Below are 20,676 nucleotides of genomic sequence, written 5' to 3'. Positions count from 1 at the left end.
AAGTATAATAATAAATCTTAGTATTTTTAAAAGTATTTTATAATTATTCCAACTAATAATAGAATAAGTTTTCTAATAAAATTGTAGTACATTTTTTAAATTGTTGCAATATCAATAGTTGTATAGAATTGGTTTACTCTGGAAAAATTCCGAAGATGTTCAATTTTAAAAATTTGTAAGAAACTTTCAGTGATTGTTTTGAAAGTAGAGCAAGGTTTGAAAACAGAGTTTAAACTGTTCTATCAAAATAAATTTCTTCTTCAGAACTTAGCTTTAATTTCTATAATATAAAATAACTATTTTCATTAATGCATTATTAATTACTAAATAGAATTATCTGATATTGCTTATTATACCATAACAATTATAAAAGATGAAAAAAGATAATAACTACCACTTTATTGAATTAATTAAATTATTTTTCATTTAACAAGTCAATGATTATGCATGCAACATTACTTATCTTCACTCATGAATCCTGTTCAACCTTCTGTACTGCTTTGACATTCATCAGAACTGTAACTACATCAGTCATGACAGCAAATGTTACCTACAAGTTACTAAATTGCACGTACACTTTTGCTCTCGATGAAATATTTGCTTCTGTTCAGTAGAGTAAACATTCATAACCACATGTCAACTGAATGTAACCAATGTAATCACTGTATAAGTCAATTTCATTTTTAATAAATAGTGGTAATTCTTCAATTGAATTATGGTAGTTTTAATTTATCAAAATGTCCTGTCACTGTATTAAATTCAAAACATTTTCTATGATCTGTTGTCGATAAAAATAACATCAGCAAATATTAAACTGAGAATTTAATTCTACCATTATACTAGAGATTTATAATAACAATAACATATAGCATAAATTGTATAGCAATGTTGTATAAAATATGAACAAATGTTCCATTGAAATATTATAAAAAGAATTAGTGCAATGATTACTAGACCACATATTATCAATTAAAGTCAAATGCTTAATATACTGAATGGATCACTGTTCAAACTTGAACTATTCATTTTTCAATTACCAAATCAACTTAGGAAACTAGTTATTATTGAGACAAATCCATCGACTTGCTTGAGCCAATTATCATTCATTAATTACTTATATGGCTCTATGCTTCCCTGGCACGAATGATCCATTTCTAATCAAACACTGTACTAGTCTATGTCAGCTATGGTCTAATGTTGATACAGTAATGAACGAATTTTACGCTCTACTAGAGTTTTCCTATGATCTTTTATTTAACAGCCATTCATGGTTACTTGAAATCACCACAATTTGAATAACTTGAGTGAATAGTCCAGTCAAACCTATTCTAACACAGCTTAAATATTAGAAAAAGTTTTCATGGAATATTATTTTAATCGTCTTCTTCTAAACTTTGAAAATATGGATAAAAACTTTTGTTGAACATTTATCATCAGTTATCAATAATGTGAATATTTTTCGGTCTCGAAGTTACTTTGAAATGACTCTGATTGATTTCTAATTGAACTTTTATCCCTCTACATGTCAACCTAATTTTCGTTTGGCTCATCCATAATTAAATTAACGACAGTCTACTGAATATTCCTATCATCTTCCAACAGTCTCTCTCTCAAGTTCAAAATTGATCGTTTATAAACTATTTTTCAGTTAGAAATAGTTTTATTACTCTTTCGAAATAAAACAGTGGAATTTCCAGTGACTGAAAAAAACTGAGTACAATTGCAATTTCAATTATTTTGGAATGTCAAATTTTACTAGTTGTAAAGCTTTCTCCCAATTTTGAACATTTTATTTTCTATTTCATTTCAAGAAAACAAGAATTTCAAGCAATATATTCTATAATTGAAATAAAATCTGTTTCCTCTATGTACTGATACATTTAATTTTAGTAAGTTTTACAACTTCCATTTAATCACATGAACAGTACAGAAACTAGTTACCTCTTCTTAATTACTAGATACCTTCTGCACCCAATAACACACGCTAATTATACTTTATTGCTCGACTTCTTCCTTCATTCACACAAGCATTTATTGAACCATGGTCCATCTTCTTGAATTTGCAACTATTGATCTTATTTTAGCGGAAATTTGGTCATTGTTGCATACATTCATTTATTCATTCATGTGCATTGATTCTTCATTTTTAAAGTATAATTTAATAATAATATAATCAATATGTTATGGTAATTCAGCTCCAATTGTTTGACTCCAATAAATTTGTGTAAATAAATTTAAAAGTTGTTTAAAAAGACATTTACGTTCTTGAAAGATTTAGAAAAAATATTCATAGACTCTATTCTTCTGTACATGAAGTACTGAATTTCTAGTACGTTCATGAATACCGAAATGTTGTTAGAGTCACCTGGTGTGTCAGTTTTGTGCGGATACCAAAAGAGTCGTTAAAAGCACCCGTTGTTTATGACAAAAGCTCAGAGGAAATAAAAATAATGATAAAATGAAAGTAAAATGAGAAAAACAAACGTATGAAAATGCAAAGTGATAACAATACCATTGCAAACTGAAAATAAAATCTGATGCTGCACATGAAATGTTAAATATTATGTGTTATTGCTGATATTGTCATTAGTCAGGATTATTGATTTTTCATTAACCTTGAATTATTCAAATATATACGAATATTAAGTATATTTATAATGTGACAATGAAAAATGTTATAAGAGGATTATGTAGTTTTTTAATCTTCAATCGTTTGTCAAACATTTTTCTCAAGAATGAAATTTAGTGAGGAATATATTTCTCACAAACGTCTCTTCCACGTCGTTTCACGCGACAAAATTTACCCTCACCCCGTGCCAAGTTCTACCGACATTCATATTTCATTTGAAAAAATTTTTCTCCCCGACTTGTCGTCCTTCTCATGACCTAATTCTGGCCGCCATTTCTATCACCCTGTTCTGCGGCTCGCGGGCAATGTCAGTTTCATCCGTAGGGGATGAGAATTGAAGGTAGAGAGACGAGAGAGAGAAAAAATATCCGCGTCGTCTGTGGGTAAAAGAAATTTATATATACTCTGAAATTATCTGCTATAAAAATATTTCTGCTTTGATAATATTCCATCAAAATATTTATGTCAAATATAATCCACTACATTAATTTATAAATTAAGCCATTTTTTAATAGATTATTTCATTTCTTTCTGTCTTTATTTATAACTGTTGGAATTAGTTCGTTTGTTTTTATTGAATTTCGTGTTCCGTTGGCTTTGTGCGAAGAGACAAAAAGATTAAAAAAAAAAAAAAATACAAAGCTCTTTGTTGACGTTTTTTGAACTTAAAATTTGTGATGATTAAATACAGAAAAGTTGATTTAATTGGATTAATCTTAAAAATACATCAGATTAAAAAATAAACATTAATATCATCTCTAGTTGAAATGTATTTAATTCCAGCTTAATTATTCAAAGACACTGTTCAGGAGTTACTTGATATCACACCATCTGTCTTCTTAAATTGGATTAAAAATGAATAAGGATCATGTAAAAATTAAAATGCTGAACATGAATTTTTTGCAAAATTTTACAGTAAAAAGTTTAGTCGATTTTAAGGAAAATCTATCAAAACTTGATATTTATATTTCATTTATTACTTCATTATGAATAGGCTTAGAAATTAGGAATGCGCATGCGCACAAACAGAATAATCAAAGTTAGTTTTTGCGCATGCGTATTCGTAATTCACAGTCCAATTATTGTCCTTGTTTCTGTTTCACTTGAATATGAGAAGGCTGTGATTTTCCCTGGCTAATATTCTTATAAAAATTTTATTGAAAAAAATATAATTTTAAAGTATGTATTAATAAATTGAAAATATATTTTTTAAAGAAAAGTTACTAATAAGTGAAAAAAATCCATCCTGATGGAAAACTAAAAATTTAGCGGATTGAGGACTATCTTGGTTAATTATAATTAAAATCAATTTACTCTCTTCCGTTAATGATAATATATATACTTAAATTATTCAATTAACATCTTCAGGGCTTTCCAAAATAGAATAACTTGAATTCTATATTACGATGAGTACGTAAAAAATTATTTTCAGAAAAGATTGAATGCATAATTTCAAGCTACATATAGTTCGAAAAAAGAACAAAACAAGTGAATAAAAAAACGAGATGTTACGGTCACAGGAATGTATTTCTTGTTTTTCAAACGAAACAAGGAAAATGAGGAAAGAACAGGTAGAATATATAAAAGTGTGTAAGAGAGGAAGAATCAAAAAAATGCAGAAAGCGAGAGAATGCATTAGAGTAATCCTCTTTCGCAAAGGCTGCAACGAAACGGCTTACTATGGATTAATATCTAGTGGATATAGAGGTAGCCTGTAAGTGAGAGAGGAAATTCTAGTAAAAGGATACCCCACTAGAATATTATTCTTTCTCCTTTATTATATTTCGTATTTTTTTAAATTTATCTTCTTGAAGAGATTAAAATATATTTATGCGATAAAATTAAAATAATTAATTGGTGGACAATATATAATTTGTAATTAATTAAATTGTTGAGTGGATCATGGATGAGGGTAGTAGAAATGCTTTGATGTGGTCAGACTCCTTATAGGGGTCAGAAGTGTAAATTTCACTCTATGGTTTCCTTTACCGCAAGCTTTTTAGTATTATGCTCAACTTTAATCATTTTTTGTGCCGAAAAGAAACTACTTACTTTTAAAATTATTATCTTTCAGTTGCTAAACACGTCACATGCAAAATTAATTACTCAACTATAAAATTTTATATGCATTGTTTTTCGAAAACAAGTATTGTTTAGTATCACAATTCAAATCAAATTGCTGTTGCGGAATTACAATTGAATTAATGATCAATAAATTGTTAATCGAGTTCGACTAAAACTGTTTTTACTGTACACATGAATTGCATCTTAAAATTATAATACAGTAGCCTTTAGGAATTAAAAATTATTTTTTACTTTGTAAATAGTAAATAATTATGAAAATATATTCCAAAAAAAATAAGTTAGTGAATAAATATTGCAATCATTGACGAAAAATATCTAATAAAACGGAATAAGTATTCATTCTGAGAAAGTAATTTTTTCAATAAAGAATTTGAATATGAATATATTGGGAATTTATTACAAGTATTTACCTAATATTCAATAAATTATCAACAAATAGTTCACAGATAAAAAAGAATGGAATTATTAATATTATCAGAAAACTTTTCGAATGAAATATCTTCCAGCATACTTTCTCGAGGTTTATATGAATTTTTTTATCAAGGAACATATTTAAAATAAACATAAATTAATATGAAAATATTTATCAATATCTAGAAAAGTTTCTGATAAAATTATATAGCATTTATTAATAGAATTCGATTTTTCTATTTGCAAAAAAAAAGTTGTTAGTTCATTTATTATGAGTAATAAGTAAAACTATAGTTAGTAGTATACTGTTATGTATTCTTTTGAATTGAATTGGCAAATAGTAACGTAGACGTAGATATTAATATGGTGATGAAAAAAATTAATTAAACAATATTAATAAGCGAAAATTATAACATATTTTTACTTACAACGCTTTCTCTGGTTTTCTCAAAAATTGCTTCCTGGCTTTTCCTGCCAATTTAGTAAAACCATTCGATTAAATTAAATTAAATTGAAATCATTTCAAATCTAACGATTAATTTGAAAGGAAATCATTTATCTCAACAATCAAATCAAATCAATTGTTGAAAGAAATTTAGCTCAGTTCCCATCATCACTATGTCTTACTTAAAAGAGTGTATCCACAATCAAAGCTATCATAACAAATATAGAAATGAAATCAACGAAATACAGGAAAACGAAAAGTTGAAAGTATTTTCCAGAATTCATGACAAAAGGAATGTAAAAGAGTAAACACTATTATTACGTAGCGGAGCACGTTTGCGGTGGATAATCTCTTGGAACGGTACGCAACAAATTGCACCGTAGTGTAAGTTTTTAAACCTCATCATTTAAAATGCTATTCAGGTTCCCTCAACGTCAAATTCACGAGAAATAAATCTATTAGCAGCAATTTCCCTTAACAGACTAATTGAGTAAAATCATAACAAATAAAATCCAGACGAAACTGGAAAGAATTAACACGATTAGTGGAAATTATTCAGTCTGGAGGAGATACTCCCGTTATTATGTCAACGCTTCAACCTTGGACCGTTCCGTCAATTACCGCACGCAGCCGGAATATTATAACGATTCCACGTCGCTCCAGCCAATAATATAAGTCATCCATGTCATTGCTAGAGGTACCTTGACCCGGTAAAACCGTTCTATGTCGTTGAAAACTAGCTCTTGTAATGATCTTTTTAGCAAAGAAAAGTCTATTATAAATTATTCTTGATATAAATATTTAAACAATGTTGATAATGATGTTTTGACTCATCAAAATGGTATACTTATAACTTAAATATATTTTCATGAAAATAAATTTTTATAAATCAATCGCTCTTACTTTCATTTATTTTTTTTCGCATTTAAAATGTAGATAACTTTATAATTAATATTGATGTTGCTTGATATGCTCCATTTTAAATAAATTGATTTTTTTTTCTTCAACTAGATGTCAATTTAAATTTTCAATTTTTTTCTTTTTATTATGCTGCTGTATTATGTCATTGCAAATTTATTTTCGAAGATGGAGTTGTTTTCATTCACTTTCAATGACTACATTATGTGAGCTTTGAATTTAAATTTTAATTTCAAGCTACTCCGAAAAATACTTTCAACAATTTATTGATAATTAAATAATTGTAATTGTTATGGAATTGCACAGTTGTGATAGTATATAATATAATTTATATTTTATTTTAATTAATTATTAATCATCAAATAATTATAATGTAACAAAATATTTTATTTAGGATTTTTTAATAAGAATAATTTAATAATAATTCTTAATGTGTATTTTATTTTTATACCATTAAAAAACATTACTTCCGATTTGGAAAAATAGCTTTAATTTCAGTACGGAAATTGCATAATATTTAATTCTTACGAATTTTTTTCTTGTAAAAAATATGACGTAAAAGTAGATAGAGAAATAAATCAATATTGTGTAGAAAAATACAACTACGCATGAATTTTAATACAAAAAAGTAAAAAACTTAATCATAATTTGTACAATTGTAAAAATGTCACTAAACAACAATGCTCACATATAAAGCCATTATTACATGTTTATTATGGGCAGAAGTAATGACAAATTTATTTTCAACATAAAAAATTAGAGTAACTCAGTTGGTATAATCCTTAAATTTAAAAAAAAAAATTCCCAGATTATTTACGAATTGACCTATTAAAAACTAGTCATTTAATTTTTTTTATTATTTATTTTTATTTAACAAATAACAAAAAAAAGTTAATAAATATAAGAATTTCAAATGGTATACAAACAATTTGTTACTATTTCTATAAAAGAAAAAAAACAAAACTATTTCTTCTCTAATTTTTACAAACAATGTTCAATATTTCTTCTATTGATTGTTTACCAACTGTTTCTATTTACTTTGAGATTTTCGCATATTGCAAGAAATAACATGTGAACAAGCAATATTTAAACAATCTCCCATCTATTTACACTGGAGTAGAGCAGAATGAAATAATCTAGAAGAAATCTTAACAAACTGACAAACAATTGAAAACAAAAAATCTATAGAAGCAAAAACAAATCATGATTTCTGGAGTTGATGGACAAGAAATGAAAGAGGGGAAAGAATGGCTTCCGTGTCCCAGTGGCACTAATGACCTAGCCCTTCTCTCGGTAGGGAGGATCCCTTTTTCCCCACCTTTTTTAGCCCTTTCAAAAGCTCCCCCACTTTATTACGTCATACTCGTAAGCTTGCCCCACGCACTAGAAACTCGTTTGGTCTCTCCGGGAGTCCGCAGTCTCCGCTGATACACCGAACTGTGTGTTACTATTTTTCGTCTCTCTGCGCAAGGAATTTACACGCGTTTTCTTGTTTACTTACAAAGTAAAAAAGTACAAGTATCATCAAGACGTGTAGCTTTATTTCTATACAAACTTATTTAATAATAATATTATTATTATAACATTCATCAATAACAATAATAATATTAATAATAACAACTATAATAATAAATAAATAATAATATCAATAATTATAACATTTAAATAATTTATAAATAAACATTTATTATAAAGAAGACAAACGCATGATTCATTCCGAATCTTCATTGAATAAATTATTTCTTCAGTGGTTATTTAGTGAGAAAGAACAGTGAAAATTAACTATTAATATACCACGTGTTATTTTTACATCATTAAGGACTATTATTATCACGGAAAGTTTAAACGAACATTTAAACAACCTTTGAGATCGAGATCAACAGTGCTGCTTTGAAAAAGTGAGTAATTTTTTTAATTTTTCAAGTTTTTTTTTTGTTCTCTTTTTATTGTCTTATGATGGTTGGTAAAATGATTGTGATGTAAAATGCAGCTTATGAAGATGAATAGAGTCGTGCAACATGCAATAAAATCTTGATAAGAATTTTTATTTATGTCTCAGATTTATTCTCTTGTTTTCTTTTTTTTTTTTTAATCAAAAAGAATAGAAAAAAATTGTTCATTAAACAAAGAAACATTAGACGGGCTTTGACTCTTAAAGTGATTTTTAGTCGACAGGTGTTGTAATTGGCCCAGATACCAAATAATTTACCAATAGACAAAGTGTAGACATTTAAATATATCTCAGAGGTGGTAACTACTATTAGTAAATCTATTTCACAATCGATCGTGTTGTCTTGTGGGCTATTAGATCGTTCATCTAAATTATTTCAAATTACCTGCGGGTGAATCAAGATAATCCAGTGAGACCTTGAAGTGCATAATACAATCGATAATCATGTTAATTACTCATAAAATTATTTAGAACAGGAAGTTGACAAGTTCTACCAATATTATCAGCACACTTATAATTTAATAATAAATCAATAATTAACAACTATTTTGCAATTGTTATAAACAACTTACAACTCTAAACCTACATTGAAAAAAAAATTGTCTTCATTAAAAATAATAAAATTACTTATTTATCATTTTCTTTATTTACATTACTGTAAAAGTGATTATTTAGCAATTAATTGTGATCCTGATCGAGTGATCTTGATTATAAAATATTATATCAAGTAAATAAATATTTTATCTAAAAAAAAAAAATGCTGACAACATAATTTACATCATGTTAATCGTTGATGTCCGATCATTGACGTTCAATTACATCTATTAAACGATTCGAATGATGAATACGATATATAAAGGACGTTAAGGAGAAGGGGAGAACGAATAGCGGACACGCATTATCGTTTGAACGACACCAAATAAAAAGGAACTCGAAAATAAAAAATAGAAGAAAACAGATCCAGAAGTAGGAAACGACAGACGTTTGATGCTAGACGCGGAAAGAAAAGCAATCTTCACGTTTCCCGATGGCCGAACGAACACAACGATCGATTGGAACCATTCAATCGATTCTTCTTTTCTCACTCCTATCGTTTTTCTTCCTTTTCAATCAGTACAGCGCGCGTGCACAAGTAACTGTGATTGAACTCCTTCGGAGCAATTTCTATAGAATTCTACTTTTTTCTTTTCTTTTCAAACCATATTGATGTTATTTTTACTTTAAAAAAATATTTTTCAATTTTTATTTAGAATTTTCCATGTTCCCCAATGACTCTCTTTCACTCTTTTAATCAATAAAATTCAGTTAAAGTTTTGGTTGTATGTCCTCGAAACATACTAGTGTAAGGTACGGTTGATCAAGCACATATAGTAGGGAAACCCACAGACTGTCCTTCTGATCCAACGAGAACGGAATTAATTTTAGCTCCTGGCACAACCTGCGAGGCTTCTTGTCACTGTGTCGACTTTGAACTCTCTCTTGAGAGACCGCGGATAAATAAATAGGCCATTTTCATTAGCTTTTGATCATTTAATTTTGTGAGTAAGTAAGTCTCCTCTCAAACAAACAAAAAATACACACACACACTGAATAATGTGAACATTTTATTTTAGTGTGAACTCAAAGTATGACGTAAACTTAGTCATTAACTACTTTTTGTTCTATTGAATTTTATTCTAGAGTATGTTAATGTTAGGTGACTTTTTTTTGGGACATTTGTATGGATAATAAGTGAGTCTAGACATCAGAAAAAATTAAATAATATGATTAATTTTTTTCATCATAAAAATAAGTCATATAAATTAAATTAATGTGTGGCGCCACTATCGCCCGGGCGGGTCCACTGGGTCACGGGTCGATCTCGCTGTTACGTTCCAATTTGCTTGATATTGATCTCCACTAAGTTTTTAAAAAGCAAAAAACAGTAGTAGCGATCATGTAAACGTAAAAAACAAGACAAAGATGGTAGATATGATGTTTAAAAAAATAATGTTATTTAATCATATAATTGACTGAATTAGAAATGTTTATACAATACATAAAATAAAACTAGAGAATTGAAAAGTCGAATTAATCATCCAGTTAAATGACTATTATAAAAAATGTTGTGTAATGATCACTTTCACTGATTTTTCACCGGAACTGAATTCTAAAGATTATCAACAAAAAAACTCACTGGTTTACTTACGTTTAATTCCTGAACCGTTAAATTGAATTCGCTGTTCTATTCTTTTCATCAATTGAGTAAAAAAATTAATTAACATTTTAATGGTTGATGGAGAATAATTTTTTGTCATAATATTTTCAGTAAATCTATTAATATATCTATCGTGTGAGTATGAATCATATGCACGTGGAAGATGCAAGTAAGCAAAATAAAAACAATAAAATTTAAAAATAAATAGAGTAAATTGGTTTTATTCATGTGAATCAATATTTTCAATTATTTTTCACCGTTTAATGGAAACAAAAAAATTAAAGAATAAATATATTTTTGTTGTTTATATTTGCTATAAAAATTACACTCATAATAATTATCCAATTTGTGAACTGTTAATGGTATTTGTAAAGTAATAAATAATTAACAAAAAAAAAGGTGAAAAGAAACTCATACGAGCACGTGCTCCAATCAGACAATTGCAATTTTTCCGCGATCCATGCTTTACTACGTAGAAGAACTTTGACCTACGGAAGCTCTGCGAGTGTTAGTTCAGGGTCTTCTTATTTATTAAGTGACTTTTGATCGTTGATCAAATAAACAGAAGCGATGAGGAAAAGAACAAAATAAGTCAGCTGAGTTTGCAATTCCATTGTGTGTTCTTTTTATATGTGCACATATTACGATAAAAATTAAGTACATCAGTTACGAATGTATATAAAAGTACATTAAGTCGTGAAATATTCAATATGCTTAGCATGTGAAGAATCGGAATAATAATTCTTTCTCAGAACTTACACTTCGATATTTCCTCAACGCTAAAGCTATGAAATTGTCATTTATTTTAAATTGATTTAAGAGAACGTTCCATCGTTAATATTATTTCCATGGTATCGAGAGTGTGATTCAATCAATCTTTAAGAGAAAAAAAAAATTGTTCGAAGACTGAAAATTTTTTATTCATAAAAAAAAATGCATTTTTAAAATTAGCATTTTATTTCTGATAAAAGAAATTTATGCTGAGAATAAATTTTATTCAAAATTTAAAACAACTTTAGAATATAAAAAGAGTTTTTTTTAAAGCGTTTAATTTAAAACTAAGTATAATTTAGAAACAAAGTTGTTTTTGGATGAAATCAAGTGATATGAAATAAAAATAAAGATCAGCTCACAGATTTATACATGGCTTCATTGGTGGTAAAGATTTGATTAAATATTCAATAAAATTCCAATTTATTTTTAAACATGTCTTGCTATACTATCTTTACTTTTTCTTCTTTTCTTTATCATGTATTTATTAATACTACATGAAAAGCCACACACTTATGTTCTGGAGTTAAAAATAAATTTCTATATATTAATTGAGAAAAGGCATGTTAAAAAAAAAGGGTAATGTATTTTTAAAAAATCAAAAAAATGACTATTAAGGAGAAGAAGCCGCAAATGGTCAGGCAGTATATTAAATACTGCCACACGCATGAATCCTCACCGAAGAAGCAACTCTATTTATAAATGTGGGTCGGCTGCAAGTCGTTTCGTCATCGGTGAGACATCGGTTGCTAGTGAAAGAAACTGCAGCATCTTATGTTGGACCTCGAAATCCGATAAAAGCCCCCAGAGTCAAGTATAAACATATGACTAGGACGAGAGTGAAATTAAAATGGAACCGTTCCAGTATATACTGAAGTCCCGATTCTTGACCCAACGCGGATGTTTTTAGTTGGCCGGACGCGCACAGGAATGCGTATGACATTTGAGGGGTGTCTTAAATTAAAACCGAGCAATGAGTATAAGCTGGCAAAGTGTAAAGCATCTGACTATTGCTTCACACACTTTTGGCAACACTGGAATACTCTTGTGGCTTTTGAGATAGAAAAATGACTTATGAGATTTGTCTTCAACCATTTTTATCAACTTTAGTGATTATTAATCATTTAAAATACTTCTATCGCTCAGGACTATGCTGTGCGAGTGCTTAAAAGAGATTTACTCAAACTGACTGACAATCTGATTCGTGTTGACATCAATTTGAAAAAAAATTTCAATTAAAAAGGAACCTTCATGTTGAATAATTATAATTTAGGGTTGCTTCAAATAATTGAAAGCTTTAATATCAATTTATAAATTCAAAAAATTGATTCCCACATTCTCGTTGATCTCTCAGTGGTAAAGTACAAGTGTACTACTGCCGAGTTCACAGCTCGGCATAAGTTCGAATCTCACCGCAAACATTCCTTACAATGCCCACAGAGGAGGAAAAAAAGGAGTAAAAATAATCCTTTTTCCGAATGGAGCATATTGATACTGGCAAAAAATTAGCAATCAGCCCCATAACTGCATATAATATTCAGGGTAAATTTTCTTTTTCTTGCGCAACGTACTGTGTTTACTCCACAGAGTAGAGTTATTTTTATTCAATCCTTCTCCTCGTGCAGAACTCATCACTGACTACTTTATTAAACTAAATTAGTAAAGACCACTACGAATCAGTAAATATTCACTGATTCGTTTAAGAGAGTATTTGTATGCAATCAGTGATCATAATGCTTATCAATGTTTAGATTAGATAACAGAATATCATCTTGAATAAGTTAATTTTAATAAAGTTCTTTTAGTAAATGTCCATTCCACCTTTTGGGTTCAACCATAATAACATTTTTCTGAATATTGGTATATGATAGAAGCGGGAGTTGAACTCAGATCTTTTTATTTCCGCACTAAGTTTGCTCTACCACTTATTCTACATATTTACTGATCCCCATTTTCGTACTATATAGCTCTTATCATCTGTGGCTTTCTTTCACACTTTAATCATTTTTTTTACCGCTTTAAATTGATGAAGAAATTCACAATTAAAATTTGCAACATTTGAAAAGGTGTTTGTTCCATTCTGGCATTTTTAAAACAATCAATTTTTGATTTGATATTTCTCGATAAAAGTATATACATTTGAACAAAACCAATTTTTCCTTGTGGAAAGTTTTTTTAATTAAGAAGTGATTGTTATCAATGATTGAAACCATTTTACAATTACTCGAGTGATGAAGAATTTTATGTATTCTATTTTGTAGAAAAATAATGTTTATTACGTGCAGATATTTTTAATAATAATTTATGGAGATAAAAATAATAATATGACTAATAAAAAATAGTTTACTGTAACTATAAAGAATAGAAAGTCATGGTATGTTTGGTACGACGCAATGACTCGTAAATAATAGCGTTGATAAGCTTCAGTCGAGCGATTATACCTTACGTTTAATAACCCACGTATTCTTCTTTCAAGGTTATCGTTTTATATACTTCTATACAATACAATACTCGCGCTTGTCGCGACTTGACGTTTTTGAACAACCATTAAAAATTATTACGACTGGCAACTCGAATCACTACATATTTCGTACATAACAACTAAACCATACTCCAATTATTCAGACGTGTTTTTTTAAAATCTTATTATAAATTACTTCAACACTACTGAAATTTAACTGACTTAGGCGAAAAATATTTGGCAAACAATCACTTCCGATTACTGCAATGAACCAGCTACATCTTTGCCAAATTTAATTATTGTCGTTTTTTAATTTGTTGTATTTTTTGTATCTTTTAACTTAACTTAATAATAATGTTGTTGTGTAATTATTTTTATCACATTTTTTATAAAAAATTTTCTGGTTTTATCTAAAGACACTTAAATTCGTAACTTGAATTTTTTATTTTCTGTTTAGATGGAAGATAATTGTATTCAATATCTTGATGATAAAGATTATTATTAATAATGAGTTTAACAGCTTGATTATTTCATGATAATACTGAATAATAGTTTTCAAAGAATTTCTTAGAAATATATCTACTTTTCTAAACTGAAAATATTTTATCAATATTATTAAACCTTAATGACGATTAATTTAGAAAAAAAAATATTATCAAGTGTTATTTCAATGAATGATCCAAGTAATAGAACATATTAATATTGGACAAATAATTTATTATTATATTAATAAAAATGAAATTTATTTGCTCTTAATAAGTTTACTTTAAATCAACAACGCACAAAATTTTTTATCACATTATCAAATCAGATAATTTTGCAATAATATTGAGTTTTTTTTTATTTATAATCTCAACCGGTGAGTATAGAAAAAAATGAAAAAAAATACGAATAGATTTTTATGAAAAAAATATTTAATATACTTCTTCCTAGGTATGTACGAATAATTATTGCTATCTGTCATAGAATCAACGTTAATTAAATCTTACACGATACACATCCACGCGAAGGTGTGTTATCAGGTGCTAGGGGAATCACAAAAAATTTAATCATCTGTCTAGTCATGTATAAGAGAAATGGTTTTTTATCATTGTGATAAAGAATTGACGTGACGATTCTAAACGAGAGTTTTCGATAGTCAATTTAGGAATACAGTAGACACGAATATATTTAAATACCCAGTTTATTGGTAGTAGAATTATTCCAGCTATTATTATTCGATTCATCGATTTTTCTCTGATAAATTTATTTACTATTTAATCAGTTAAAATTTATTATCAAGAAACCGTAAAAATTTTAGCATTCCTTTTTTCTATCATGTAAATGACAATTTTCATATCGTTGTATTGTTATTATTAATTACTCTCTTACGTATACTTCATCAATAATTTCATGCTTTCAACTAGACATCTTTTACGCGGAATCGATTTATTGTCTCTTTGAATCTAAATAAATACGTCGTTGAATTTAATTGTCTGTAAAGGCCAATGGAAACATTTACTTATTGTTAGCATCGAGCTTCTTGACCCACTAATCGTCGACGTGAGTCCTTGGACATGGTGGACCCTAGTTGTAATATTAAACGCAAAATCATTTTGTATCGTAATTTTTACACCGATATTGAAGTGAGAGATAATTTGTTTATTTAATCATTGTAATATGAACTAATTGATCGTGACCATGAAAAATTATTGTCAATATCAATGATTTTGTGAATACATAAAAAAATGATTTTAATGATTAATAGAACATAATTGTGATAAATCGGTCAATATAAAATCGATTAATCAATTCACTTAATCTGAATTAATTTCTAATAACCTTCAGACTCTTTAATTAAAGTGTTTCTTCTTTAAAAATGCTGTTATTCAACAATTATTGTTACTATTATTATTATTGTTAACTCTTAAATGAGCAATAAATTAATAAAATATACAATCGAAAATGTTTACTTTATTAAACATAATAATTATGAAATACAAACAAATTATTTGTTTATGAAAAATTAGATTATTTTGGTATTAATTATAAATAGTCCATGTTATAGAATATATTTTTTTTTTAATAAAAATTGTTGTATAATGCTTATTAAATGATATAAAAAAAAATTGTTAGTTAACTTAAAAAGAGTACCTTTTCATTTAGCAAAATATTTCTTTTATTTCTTTTGAAAAGATGTACGAGTATTTTCGAGATTCTTCAGATCTTTTATAACTCCTCAATTGAATTTTTATTTAAGGACAATTATAAAAGATCGACTTATTGGTAACACTTCAATTATTTAATAAGTCGGTTTTTTATTGTTTGAAATATGTCTGGTAGATTTATCTGGATTTTCTGCTGCACTGAGTAACCTTTCATGTTGCGATTCGACAAGAGGCATTTGATCACGCATTGCGAGCATTCCGGAGTTAGCGTGAGTAACGCCTCGTTGAGTGTGAAGTGCGTTGATGGAAAAATTTATTTACCGGTTTGCTCTCATGTATGTGTTTCTATATATGTGTATGTATATTTAACTCGTTATTATTCGATGATATGATACATATATATATGGTAAAAAATATATATCTGAAAATGTATTTTGTGTACAATAGAGATACACAAGCTTAAATATAAATTTATTTGTTATCGTTGTCAATGCAAATGGTAGATTGTCTTCGCAGTAAAAACAGACGTTTCTTCATTTTATGATCAGACAATTTCGTTCTTAGAAAAAAGTATAAAAAATACGTGAAAGTACATTAAGTCTTAAAAAATACCTGCCATAATCGTATATTACAGTCATTTTTGTAACATAAAATAATCTTTATTTCCATGACAGTGAATTTCATCTTTGAAATTAAAGCAACATTCACTTTATACAACGTTAAAGTTATAAATTCATCTTGGAATAACAATTTTAGCATCAAGTAAAAATATTCAACGGTAATTTAAGTTAATAAAAAAGTGGATATAATAAGTAATGATTAATTACGAAAATAGACCTTTAATGGCTCTTGAATAGTCTAGTTAATTTGATATATGATAAAACTGTAATTGTATTGTATTTTTGATGGACAATAATTAAAAAATAATACCAATATATAACTCATTTAAAATAAGAATAATACCATTTTTATATATGCATTTATTTATAAATGTTTAATTCAAGAACATTAACAGTTTTATAGATCGAATGAAAAAAGTTAGATTAGAATTAGTGTGCTAATAATAGCACACAGCAATAAAGTATTACACATTTTCTCAACTCAAAAAAGTTTATATTTTTAGTCTTGATTGTTATTAACATTATTTACAAAAGATAAATGAGTAAAGCATGAAAGAAAAAATAAACTAAATTTTTTTATTACACATTATAATCATTAAAAAGTATGTTTCATCAAAAGAAAACAAAAACAAGGACAATACTTGACAAGTTTCACTTAAAAAAAAATCTAAAACAAAATTATTTATTAAACACATAAATTTAATAAATAATTCAAGGCATTTTTTCCATCAAAGCAGTTTGAAAGTTCTCTTTAACATGACGTCAATTATTAAGCAATAAACAAAAAAAAAAACGTTTGTATTTGTCAATTTCCTTCAATATAGTCATATTCAAATCGAGCATATGTTCGGACGTTATTAGAAGCTCACTTTGTTGGCAGTCGTGTGTTGCATAACATGGTATGAGCGAAGGCCTCGGAGCGACCGTGGCCGAGCGCGAGTTGGCGGTTGAGTTCGGAGTAAATGCGAGTAAGAGCAGGTATATAATCCGAATATTACGAGCTCATAGGTCTCTTTCAAAGGTATAACAGTATGTAGGTAATAAAACATGCTTGCATATTGTAGTTAACTTGACTTGACGACGACCTATACAATATCTAGCTCATGCTAGTCACTCTAAACGTGTCTGACCTAACCCGGCTTTTACGAACCTACACTGGTCAATTACTCGACGTCACAAGCTTAAGTTTCATTTAGTTCATTTAGTTATTAAATAGACACAACATCAAAATTTTTTCTTCTACACGTGGTCTTTTCACTATTAATATCCTCAATAATATTTAAACAGATGCTTTCGAGTGTAAATAATTAATTTCAATGAAAAATGATACTGATAAAACCAAGGAAATTCCCAAATGATAACATCTAGAAAATTACGTTTGATTATGAAAGAAACACTTTGTGATAGTTAATCAATATGTCTTAACGTTTTTAATTTTTATCACACATTTCGGATTTTCATATCATAGTTAAGAGTGTTAAATTTCAAGAAAATATAATTACTCTCTATTAATGATGGAAATAAAAAAAAGTAGTTTAAGTAAATAGATTTAAAATTTTTATTATTATTATAAACTTGGAGATAAAAAATATTTGATTTTTTAAAAAAAGTAGTTTTTGCTTTTTATGAGGTACGAAATGACAAATAATGATTTGTTTATTGTCCATAAATCTTTATCTGTAATAAAAAAAACGTGTATAGTCTGAATAAATAAATTATCCTATCTATGAAAATTTATTGGATAAGTCAGCAATAGAGTCAGTATTTCATCATAATAATGAACTAATAAATCTTAACAGAAACAGTTTTTGCAAATTTATCAATTAACAAGAATGCCATTTATAGTCGACTTTTTCTGCTTGGTATACATTAGAAGTAGTTGAAACTGTGCTCATAATTTCCTCGGTTTTCAACTATCTTAATCATTCCTAGACACTAATAACAAACATTTCAATGTCTTGGCGTTGATAAAAAAATTGTTTCGATTGATTATCAGAATTGGAATGATTGGAATATTTTCTGTAGACAAATTTCTGATGACTAACGTCAGAAGTATTGGGAAAATTTGGCTTCAATTTCACTGCAGTAAAGATTTTTTAGAGTCGACGACTGAGAGGTGCAGACAAGTGGGAATAAAAATTGGCAAAAGAAGTAATAACAGATAGAATCAAGTATTCTAAAAACCAGTTGAAGTTGAAAAATAATATGATAAAAAGCAATATAATCTTTTATCATGGAGGTCCGAGAATGCATCCGCTTTTACAATAGGGTCAGATGAAGCTTATTTCGTCATGAAATCGGAGCGTTCCGGCCCCACTACACGGGGACCTTGACTACTATGTCACGATGACGTCTGATACACGCGCACTTTTGCTACAGCCCTGAGGCAGCAAACAGGAACACGACGATTATGTAGCGAATGAATGAAATCAAGTGAGTACTCACTTTGGCTTTGAAAATCTTTCAGAGTGACAAAGATAAAGATAATCATGAATGACCGGATTAGTAGTATGTTTAAATGATTCTCAATGAAATATGTTTACATAATTTTTCACAGCACTCGAGGCCTACTATTTTTATTTTTTTTCTTTCAAGTATCTTATTTGATTTAATCGGTCTTAAATATTCTTCACTTCCTGCTATGGATATGTAATCAGTTGTTTTCAATCTTTAGATAAAGATTTTATGAAGGAAGTGAAACGGATGCTTGTAAAGTCTAAACTATCAATCGCCTGAACTTTAAACAAATGGCTTTAACTAGATGCCAAGATGTAATGGTATTGGAATATTTATAAATAGATTCGAGTTGAAAATACACAGTTTTAAGGAAAGAATTATTTTGGAAAATGCTTGTAATTATTTTTATCTATTGTATAAGTAGTTTTATTAGAATTAAAAGTAAGTGCACATGTGTTTTTCACCAAGAATTAATTCACATGATAGAAATTGGATTGGATTGATCAAAAATCAACTTTTAATACATTGACGGGTACTAGATCAATGAGTACTATTAATTTCTCAATAATTATTCTATATTGGAAATCAGATTTATTGATTCAACTTCCTTAGAACTCGAACCCAGCCAGAAATGTTTTCCATCGAAGTCACTTTTACACTAAGCCACTGACCAAGAAAAATTCTGATTATTTCGTAATTATTGTACATTTTGAGAGTTGGTAATACTACTTAATCAACTAATTAGTTAATTGACCATGCTTAAACTTGCCCTTAATCGGAACAAGCTCAACATTTGAATGTGGTAATTCTCAACAGCTTAAGGAAGTTTGATCATTTACAAAAAAAAATACCATGTACGATACTTATAAAATTTTAATGAGACGTTCATTAATACAATTGAAAGTAATAAAATTTAAAAAAAAATTGTTTTTAATTAAAGTTGCCATGTTCTTCTGAAAGTCACGTAATTTATTTCCAAACTTATAATATTGTCTGGAATGACAAAGTAGTTTTGATGAAAAATCACATGACTTCCAAAAGAGCATGAGTCTGAGGATGAATTTTAATCATCAGTAACTAATGGAAAGCAATGTAAAAATTAAACAGCCTTATTAAAATTTTTTAAACATCTTACAATCTAACCTCATCAAGAATTCAGTCTAATTTAATTGTAGCCCAAAGAAGGCCTTATCGAAGGTTCGTTAGAAAAGTAGATGTTTCATAGAAGTAAAGTTAAATTTATTTTTAAATATCTTCAATTTGATAACAAATATTTTTCTATTACGCTCCAACTGTGTTGGAATTAGAAATCGAACAGTTGCTACTTAATAACTCAATGTTTACATAAAAATATGGAGCTTATCACTGACATTGTTAACTTTTCAATTATATTTCGTTCATTGTAAACCTATAAGAGTACAAAATTATCGACAACATTTGCTTAAAACAGCCGAAAAAAAATAAATAAAAAATATACGATAACATGTTTATAACGATATAAATAAATTTTATAAATAATCTCATAAAATACATTACATTGTTTAGTGCTGAAAACTTTTCATAGGCATCCAGAGTGGATACTCT

The 20,676-nt window shown here is 28.0% G+C and overlaps 1 protein-coding gene across 1 annotated transcript in view; it reads left to right on the top strand.

Moving 5' to 3' along the window:
* The first annotated feature begins 7,919 nt into the window (after positions 1-7,919).
* Positions 7,920-20,676, top strand: part of LOC118072647 (protein Tob1-like) — a 34,130-nt gene continuing 21,373 nt past the window's right edge. Inside the window, exon 1 of the mRNA XM_035092676.1 lies at positions 7,920-8,386. The gene's annotated coding sequence lies outside the window, so the exon portion shown is untranslated. The remainder of the gene's footprint in view (positions 8,387-20,676) is intronic.

This window comes from Chelonus insularis, unplaced genomic scaffold, assembly GCF_013357705.1.
Source record: "Chelonus insularis isolate UGA/USDA-ARS -01 unplaced genomic scaffold, ASM1335770v1 contig_94_pilon, whole genome shotgun sequence".
In the NCBI taxonomy this organism is placed as follows: Eukaryota; Metazoa; Arthropoda; class Insecta; order Hymenoptera; family Braconidae; genus Chelonus; species Chelonus insularis.
The sequence above is the reverse complement of the archived record's forward strand: the minus strand, read 5'-3'. Positions and strand labels throughout refer to the sequence as shown.